The following is a 10,045-nucleotide window of genomic DNA, read 5'->3' as shown; positions in this document are numbered from 1 at the left end:
CAAGGCAAAAGCTATTACCACCATGCCTCCTCCACGTACCGTGAAGGAACTACAGAGCTTTATGGGCAAGGTAAATTATTCGACGCTTCATTCCTGGATTAGCTCAACTCATTGCTTCGTTCACACCTCTGCTGAAGAAAGGAGCAAGCTTCACCTGGACAGCTGTTCAACAAGAAGCTTTCCATAAAATACAACATATTATTGTCACCGGCCGTCATGAGGTCTCCAGTGCAGGGACGAGCCTGATTCTTTACACAGCCTCCAGTGACGTCGCCATCGGCGCACTCCTCGCTCAGGAAGACGACGAAGGCGTCGAACGACCGATTTACTACTTCAGCCGCACAATGAGAGATGCTCAACTCCGATATCCAAAGGCCGAAAGGGCATGCCTGGCATTGGTACATGCAATCCAGAAGTTCAGACATTACTTACTATCTAACAGGGTCGTACTTCTCCAAAGCTGATCCCATAAAGTTCTTGCTATCAAAGCCAGCCTTGATAGGAAGACCAGCGAAGTGGCTACTCCAGATGTCAGAATTTGACATAGCTTGCACGCCACCTAAAGCCATCAAAGGTCAAGCGGTCGCAGACTTGCTCGCCGCTTTTCCAGGGGAAGACACAACAACACTACATGAAGAAGTGCCCGGCGAATTCCCAGACATCTTGGTCATCAAGGAAGAAACATGGCTTCTATACTTTGATGGATCTGCCACCCCTAGTAGTGACACCGGAGGAGCGGGCATAGTGCTGGTGTCTCCATCTGGTGAAGTTTTCTCACATTCGTTCAAGTTGGATTTCCACTGCACCAACAACTCAGCGGAATATGAAGCCTTCCTATTAGGATTATCCTTGGCCAAGCAAGCAGGAGCAACACACCTCGAGATAAGGGGAGATTCAAAATTATTGGTCAACCAGATGAATGGAACGTATTCTCTCAAAGAAATCACACTTGCTCCATTCAGAACCGAAGCTCAGCGACTGTTGACCTATTTTGCTGACGCAACGATCGTCCATACTGGACGGACTAACAATAGGCATGCTGATTGCCTAGCAACTCTCGCCTCCAAGCTGCAATTCGAAGGAGCACAGAAAACGATCACTGTACAGAGCGTACTATCTCAACTTGGCTCACTCAGATCGAAGACATTCCAGCGAACGATTGGCGAGCACCCATCATTCATGAATTGAGCAGCTCTATTCAGAAGGCCAAGTCAGCCTCAAGGAATTGAAGAACTACTTCTTGCTTCATGGAGGGCTATACTATCGAAACCCTGATGGATCTCTATCACGATGTCTTGGGAGCGACGAAGCGGAGAACAGCTCAAGCGCATACATGAGGAAGTCTGTGGGAAACGTTAGTGGTAACACTTTACAGAAAGCTTCAAAGAATGGGGTACTACTGGCCATCCATGGAGACTCAGTCAGAGCTTTACAAGGATCTTGTCCTGATTTCCAAACACCTCCTCATCACTTGGAGGTTTTGACGATCCACCACACTGGGGACTGGAGGGAGCCTTACATCAAATACCTCCGGGACAACGAACTACCACTGGAAAAGAAGCAAGCAGTCAAACTCATTCAGAAAGCTAAGAGATTCGTCTATCTCGATGGGATCTTATACCGCAAAAGCTTTGGTGGAAATTTACTGAGGTGCTTAGCCGAACATGAAATCCCTACAATCCTGAAGGAAGTACATGATGGAGAACATCAAGGAAAGAGGAAACTATTTCTTCAAATTCATGAGAAATATTATTGGCCAACCATGGAAGATGATGCAGCCGCACACGTTCAGAGGTGTCACCAATGCCAAACTCATGGTAATCTCATCCACACTCCTTGTCTCCCGTTGAATTCTGTGAATAGTCCGTGGCCTTTCTACAGCTGGGGACTAGATATCATTGGGAAGATCAATCCAGCATCTTCAAAACAACATGAATACATCATCACTGCGACAGAGTACTTCACCAAGTGGGTCGAAGCTATTCCTCTTCGAAGCACCACTGGAGTTACGATTGCCGCCTTCATCAAAGAGCACATAATATGCAGATTCGGAGTTCCTAAGCATATCATCACAGATAACGGAACTCCTTTTGCCAATCAAGATGTTGAGAAGCTGCTCAATAAATATGGGATCAAACAAATCTTCTCCACGCCTTACTATCCACAAGGAAATGGTCAAGCAGAAAGTACCAACAAGACTTTGGTCAGGATTATCAGTCGGACGATTCATGACAATCCTCGATCATGGCATGAGCAATTACCCATGGCTCTATGGGCTTACAGAACTGCACCAAGGAGCTCGATCGGTACTTCGCCATATTCCCTTGTCTATGGAGCCGACGCCATACTTCCAGCAGAAATCAAAGTTCCCTCAGCCAGGATTGCAGCATCCAGTGGTGTACAATGGGATGAGGCCGAAATCTCCAGATCAAGAATCGCTGAGCTAGATATGCTGGAATCAAGGAGAACCAAGGTGGAAAAATATGTGGAAGCTTACAAACAGAGGATCTCCAGAGCCTACAACAAAATGGTAAGACCTCGAACATTTCAAGTAGGAGATTTGGTATTAAAGACGGCAAAGCATATTCAACAAGACATGTCCGCTCCTAAGTTCTCTCCTAAATGGAAAGGGCCATATGTTGTTATCAAAGCAGTGTCTAGCGGATACTACAAAATTTTAGCAATCAGTGGAGGAAAGGAAGGAAACATCATCAATGGAAAATGGCTCAAAGCTTATTATGCCTGATCCATGAAACAAACTACCTCTTTATCATTTCAAGCATTTTCAAAAATGTAATTTCATTCCTCCAAAGAGCATGCAAATGCTCCTTTGTTCATTAAACATTTCAAAAATGAGCAAAATTCGTTCATACCATGATCAACTGTTTCACCTAACTAGAAACTTAGATTTACTCAAAAACAACAACCACAAATGCTCACTCAGAGCAAACCATCCAGCAACGGATAATCCCTGTAAGAAGCGTCGTCAATCTTCTTCTGAAAAATATTGGTCTTTTCCTTCAAGTCTTCGACCGCTTTCTCAACCCTTGCCGACTCCAGAGCCAGTATCCTCTCCTCATCCAGTAAAGCTGCATTCATGGAAATTGCATCAGCAGCCTCTGTCGCCTTATGAACCTTGATTATCTCAAGACAACGACGGAGCCAGCTTACATTGAATCGCAATACCTCACAATACGAGATCATTTCATCCCATTGGTGCAGTTCATGGTTTTTGACGTCTCGAAAGTGCATCTGATTCATTTTCTCGATGATCGGCAATAGCCCCTATAGGATCAGAATCTCGCAACAATAATGTCTCAGCGAAATTATCAAAGGCACATCACAATAGCGTCGCAGAACAATTTCAGGAAGAATATAACAAACGACGTCAGCTAGGATCATGAGAAAGATGTGATGGTCCTGCGAAAATTAGAGAGCTTTCGAAATTAACATTTGTAAGGTTGCGAGAGTGACGCAAGCCATATCCGAAAATAAAGGACAGATTAGTTGTCATCCACTATGTATTTCCCTATAAATAGTCATTCAAGTTATAAAGAGGAGAGAGATCTTTTTTGAGTAAGAAACAAGTAAATAGGAGAGAGAAAGTCTAGAACAGAGATCATTCTTGATTTCTTTATCTTTTCTTGTAAAAACATTCAAAGATTGTTCAATAAAATAAAGAGTTTAAACCTAAAATGAGTTGATTAATAATAAAATCATACGAGGTGTGTAGTGTAGGATTTCCTGCAACTACATAATGGCGCTAGAAACAGGGACATTGAAGATCGAAAGTTGAAGATTGTTGATTCAGAATATTCAAGTCAAGAAAGTGATTAAATAAATCAGTGAATCAATTAGAAGAAAGATGAATAAAATTAATGAAAATGGCAAAAGATTGGAGTGTAATATGATAACAAAAACGGTGATTAATGAATTCCATGAAAACATCAAAGGAAGAATACATAAACGAAATTTTGAAGGAAGAAAATTTATGGCGGCAGAAAAAACATCGTCCTTGAAAGATTGGGAAAAGCAAAAAATTGCATTCATGGCGGAAGAAATACAAAAAGAAAATTTGAACCACACATCTCCGTTGGTCATCACAGTGCCTATTACACGGAAAGAGAAGGAGACAACAATAAAATCCACAGGAGAATCGATGTTGAATAGAACTTTAATTGATATAGGAAGTTCAGTTGATATAATATTTTATCACGCATTCCGAGGAATGGGATTTAAATATGAAGAAATGTCCAGTTCAACATATTTTGTTCTCGGCTTTGGAAAATCCACAACAAAACCTAAAGGAGAGATAGTGGTACGAATTCCACTTGGAGAAATCGAAACACATGTAACATTGTGCGTGGTGGATATGGAATCTCCATATAATATGTTATTAGGAAGACCATGGATACATGCGATAAAAGTTGTGGTATCAACGTTGCATCAATGTATTAAATTCCCCACTCCAAATGGAATAGGTGAAATCAGAGGAGATGTTGACAATGCGAAATTATGTCATCAAATTGAAGTAAAATGTTATGAAGGACAAGCAAAAAGAAACAATTTTGTAGAAAATTGGCAAAGGAAGCAAAGAAGGAAGAAGAATTTAGAGTATATATGATAAGGGCAAAAGAAGGCAAAGGAATACCCAGCGAAATTTCGGAAGAAGGAGAAGGACCCATAAAAGCAATAAAAGAACCAACACCAATGGGAGAACCTAAACCCAGTTACATTGCCGCAAAACCAACAAAAGAAATAAACATTGGGACTATAGAGGAGCCTCTAATGTTGAGAATTGGAACCAAAATGGATATAGAAGAAGAAGAAAGAACTGTTAACCTGTTGTGAGAATATAAAGATATTTTCGCAGGAAGTATGGATGAGATACCAGGAATAGATCCATCAATTGCATGCCACAAATTGGAGATTAACAAAAAATTGAGACCATTTAAACAGAGAATAAGAAAAATTGCAACAACTTACCATTCCCAAATAGAAGAAGAACTACAGAAAATGCTTGAGGCAGGAATTATAAGAGAAGCTAAATACCCAGAATGGATAGCGAATATGGTCATTGTCCCAACGAAAAATAAAGGAATCAGGATTTGCATAGATTTCACTGATTTAAACAAAGCTTCCCCCAAAGACAGTTTTCCGTTACCAGATATTCCTCAAATGGTAGAATCCGCAGCGGGAAACGATAGGGTATCATCTTTAGATGGATACAAAAGGTATAACCAAATCCCTCTCGCTGAAGAAGATCAAGAACATACTGCTTTCTTTGCCCCTAGAGGTTTATATTGTTACACGAAAATGCCATTTGGTTTGCGAAATGCGGGAGCGACATACCAAAGAATGGTAGAGAAGGTGTTTGCAAAATGTATACACAAGACGTTAGAAGTATACGTGGATGACATGTTAGTAAAGAGTAAAGAAGCTAAAGACCATGTACAATATTTTAGGGAGATTTTTGAACAAATGCGGCAGTATAACATTAAATTGAATCCTGAGAAGTGTACTATTGGAGTTGCATCGGGAAAAATTTTAGGCTACATTGTATCAAAAGAAGGAATACAGGTTGATCCAGAAAAAGTGCAAGAAGTTCGTGCCATGCCAACACCAGCAACAATAAAAGATGTACAGAAGTTGAATGGGCTTCTAGCTTCGCTGGGGAGATTCATTTCGTGATCATCAGACAAATGCAAATATTTTTTCGATATACTCAAGAAGTGTGCAAAATTTAAATGGAGTGATGGAGCAAAAAGTCTTTTCAAGGAATCAAAGAACATCTTATGAATACAACTATTTTACAAAAAGCAGAACCAGGAGAAGAATTATTGATCTACCTTGCGACAACATCGCATGCATTGAGTGTTGTGTTATTGCGAGTAGACGCAGGAGTGGAGAAACCCATTTATTACATTAGAAAAACTTTTAATACTGCCGAGAATAATTACTCAAAGATTGAAAAGTTAATCTTAGCATTAGTTTATGCATCATTTAAGCTCCGCATATACTTTCAAGCACATAAGATAAAGGTATTAACAAAAGTACCAATTGAATCAGTGATGAAGAATTCTAAAAGATCAGGAAGGGTGGAGAGATAGAATGCACAAGTAGGCCACTTTGATATTAAATATGAAATTTTGCCTTCACCAAAATCACAAGTTGTTGCGGATTTCTTGGCAGAATTTCCTTTAGAAGAAGATGAAGCAGTAGAAGAAATGATGATGTAGAAGAAGAGCATGGAGATCCAAAAGATTTATTAACAGAACCAAATAAATGGGAAATATTGGTAGATGGATCATCAAATGGAGAAGGAATTGTTTTAATTTCGCCAGAAGGAATAAAGATGGCTTTTTTATTCAGATTGGAATTTTCATCCACTAATAATGAAACAGAATATGAAGCCGTGATACATGCCTTAAAATTCGCAACAGAAATGAAACTAGAAAATTCCAGGATCACTAGTGATTCGCAGCTAGTTATTCGCCAAATAAAAGGAGGGTATACTATAAATGAACCATCCTTGAAGAAATACAAGAAGCTGGTTGAATAATTGTCAGCGAAAATCCCAAAAATAAAATGGAGACACATTTCAAGAAAAGATAATAGACTCGCAGACGCTTTTGATTTCATCTCAAGCATGATGACATATCCAACTGCGAGATGCATAAAAATACAAACACTTCTGTCACCATCAATCAATAAAGAAGAGGAATATGTGGATATTATGATAATATATAATGAAAAAGAAGAACAAATAAACAATGTCGCAGACTGGAGAATGGAACTTCATGCATATTTGGCGAAAGGAGAAACACCAAGAAATAGATTGGAAACACACAAGTTAAAAAGCCGAGCAACGAATTATGAATTAAGAGATGGTTTGCTATATCGAAAATCCTTTAGTGGACCATCACTCAGATGTTTGACACGGGAGGAAGGAGAAAAGGTGCTGAAAATGTTACATAGTGGAGATGCTGGCAATCATAGTGGAGGAAGATCTTTGGCACATAGAGCAAAAATGCAAGGTTATTACTGGCCATACATGCATGAAGATGCAAAACAAATATCAAGACGTTGCGAAGATTTTCAGCGGCATGGAAAGAAAATACATGCACCAGGAGCACCATTGTCATCTTCAACCAGTGTCTGGCCCTTTGAAAAATGGGGCTTAGATATTGTGGGGCCATTTTTACCAGGAACTGGACAAAGAAGATACTTAATAGTTGCAACAGATTATTTCACAAAACGGACAGAAGTGAAGGCAGTACAGCATATTCGCGACAAAGATATCTTTACATTCATATTCGAAAATATCATTTGCAGATTTGGAATTCCTGCACAGTTGGTATCTGATAATGGGAAACAGTTTGAGGGGCAGAATATAGAAATGTTACTTAATGCATTTAAGATAAAATGTGGAAAGTCAACTTTTTTGTATCCACAAGCTAATGGGAAAGTAGAAGCAACAGATAAAACAATTGCAGATATATTAAAGAAGAAATTGGAAGGACATCACAGAGCATGGTGCGAACAAGTACATAATGCAGTATGGGCTTATAATACAACTAGAAGAGAAGCTACTGGAATGTCACCTTTTTGTTTAACATACGGAGTTGAAGCGGTATTACCAACAGAAGTTGTTATTCCGACAACAAAAAGAGAAGCTTGGGAGAAAAATCTTAGTGTGGGATTAATTTTAAACAAACTTGATGAATTAGAAGAAAGAAGAGAAAAAGATTTACAACATATGTAGAATTATCAGCGAAGATTAGCTCGAGAATATAATAAACGTGTCAAAGTACGCGAATTTCAACCAAGAGATTTAGTTCTGCAAGAAACGCCAATATATCGGCGAGAAAATGGTGGAAAATTAGCGAAAAAATGGGATGGACCTTACATCATTAAGGAAACAGTTGGAATAGGAGTTATAGATTAATGGATCCATAAGGAAGAAATGTTGGTCATAGATTGGACAAACCATGGAACAGGTTGTACTTAAAAAGATATTATCCGTAAGAAGCTTTGAGAAGTTATGGAATCTTAAAGAATAATTTCAAGATTACTCATATCAAAACAAGATCATAATGTGCGAAATTTTCGCAGAGATAATCACAGAACAATGACATAAAAGAAAGAGGCGAACCTTTATGGTGTACACCCTAGTTCGCGAATAAAATTTCGCAAGAGGAAAATGTAAGACCAAAAGTACGCCATATTAGGGGGTACCTATTGCATGGCTCAGGGAAAGGATACACCGCCACCGAAACCTGAGTCATGGAGATTTGGGGTCAATAAAGCCCATCCGGGAGAGGCACCTTGGATTCTCAACTTAAGCATATGACTTAGGTTGGGCGACTAAGGTAATAAGAACTCTCCCAAGGAGTGCAGAATATGATCAAGGCGCCGAGGTACACGGTTGAGTCAAGAGTGTCGGGGGCGTTTGAAGCGTCCTTGCCATTCTTGACAAGTCTTGGCTCATACTGCACTCAGCCTGAAGAAAACCCCACCTAGGGTGCAGTATCATAACCATAAGCCCTATAGGTAAAAGGGATAAGAGGCTGCGAAAACAACTGGTTGTTGTTAAGACTGGATAGGAGGAGCTAACCTTGTGTGGTAGAAGTACGCCTCCTTGAAGGGGCAACCAGGGGGGAGATAAGGGCGGCACCCTCCATTAGGGACCTGATAAGTGTCTTAAGACGCAAATGTCATGAGGATTTTTATTCGGAAGGATATTAAGGCTTGTCATATTTGTGCAACAATCCTGAAGAGGCAATAATACAAAAGAAAAAGATAAGACGAGATCAATGGGTTTTCGCATGAAAGTGCGAAGATGTCCTGCGATTTCGTCGCAAGACGACAATGTCATGGGGCTTTATTTTCGCAAAAATATTTAGGCCTGTCATATTGTCGCAACATTCCTGAAGAGGCCATAATACAAAAGAAAAAGTTAAGGCAAGATCAATGGGTTTTTGCATGAAAGTGCAAGGACGTCCTGCGATTTTGTCGCAATGACAAAAGGTGGCATAATAAGACCTTTAATTAGGAAGGCAAAATAAGACCATATGATAAAACAAATTAATTATAAGTATTCGCAACAGATTATTTTTTGCAAGAAAGATAATGAGAGGCAAGTATGGGAATCAATACACAAGAAGCATTTTCTTTCTCATCAACAAAATATTCAAAGAAAAGTTGATTCCAAAGTTGGTAGAAAAATGTAATTCGCAAAAGTGATAAAAATAAGACAATTCAAGGAGACAAAGCTAGATACAGAGCTCAAGATTCAATATTAATTTCAGTAGCAGGAGATGACAAAATTTCTTCGCCAATATTCTCGCAAGCCTCTCCTTCATTTCGATTTTGATCTTCGCCATGATTAGCATCTTCATTATCGCCAGCAATTACTTCTTCAGGAGAAATTTCTTTCTCATTTAGATTAACACCAGTAGACACTCCTTTATAAGGAATCTCTTCTTGATCTTCCAAGAAATTATCCTCTGCACCGCTTTCGTAATCATAATCACTATCAGCAGGACGAGGAACTTCATCGTCATCTACTTCTAAAGGATCAATTGATGTAGGAGGAAGAGAGTTGGATAATAAAATGTCATTTACAAGGACTTCAGCCCGGAGATGAACTTAAAGAAGAAGTGCTCTCTGATGATTCCTATCTTGAATATCCTTAACATAAGCAAGATAATCAAGTCTTGTTTCCGCTCGATCGCGAGAACCAGTAAGAGTAGAGACAAGCAATGTATTTTCTTTGCGAATTTTGGCATATTTAGCCTCCAAAACCGAAGTAGAAGAATGAAGATTTTTCTCAGACTCTGCGAAACATAGAATACAAAATTTCATTAATATAAAGAGTTCAGAGAGATATGACAAAGAAAAGATAATTAAGGCAGTCAAACTATTATGACTAACTTCCTTTTGCGAAATAAGGTGTTGAATCAAAGACAGACAACTATTCTCCCAACGGTCCATTGCGTCATCAAACTTATCTCCAACTAAACCTTTAAGTCGAGACTGAAGA

The sequence above is a fragment of the Papaver somniferum genome, unplaced genomic scaffold (assembly GCF_003573695.1).
Source record: "Papaver somniferum cultivar HN1 unplaced genomic scaffold, ASM357369v1 unplaced-scaffold_131, whole genome shotgun sequence".
NCBI classification, from domain to species: domain Eukaryota; kingdom Viridiplantae; phylum Streptophyta; class Magnoliopsida; order Ranunculales; family Papaveraceae; genus Papaver; species Papaver somniferum.
This window is presented reverse-complemented; position numbering follows the sequence as displayed.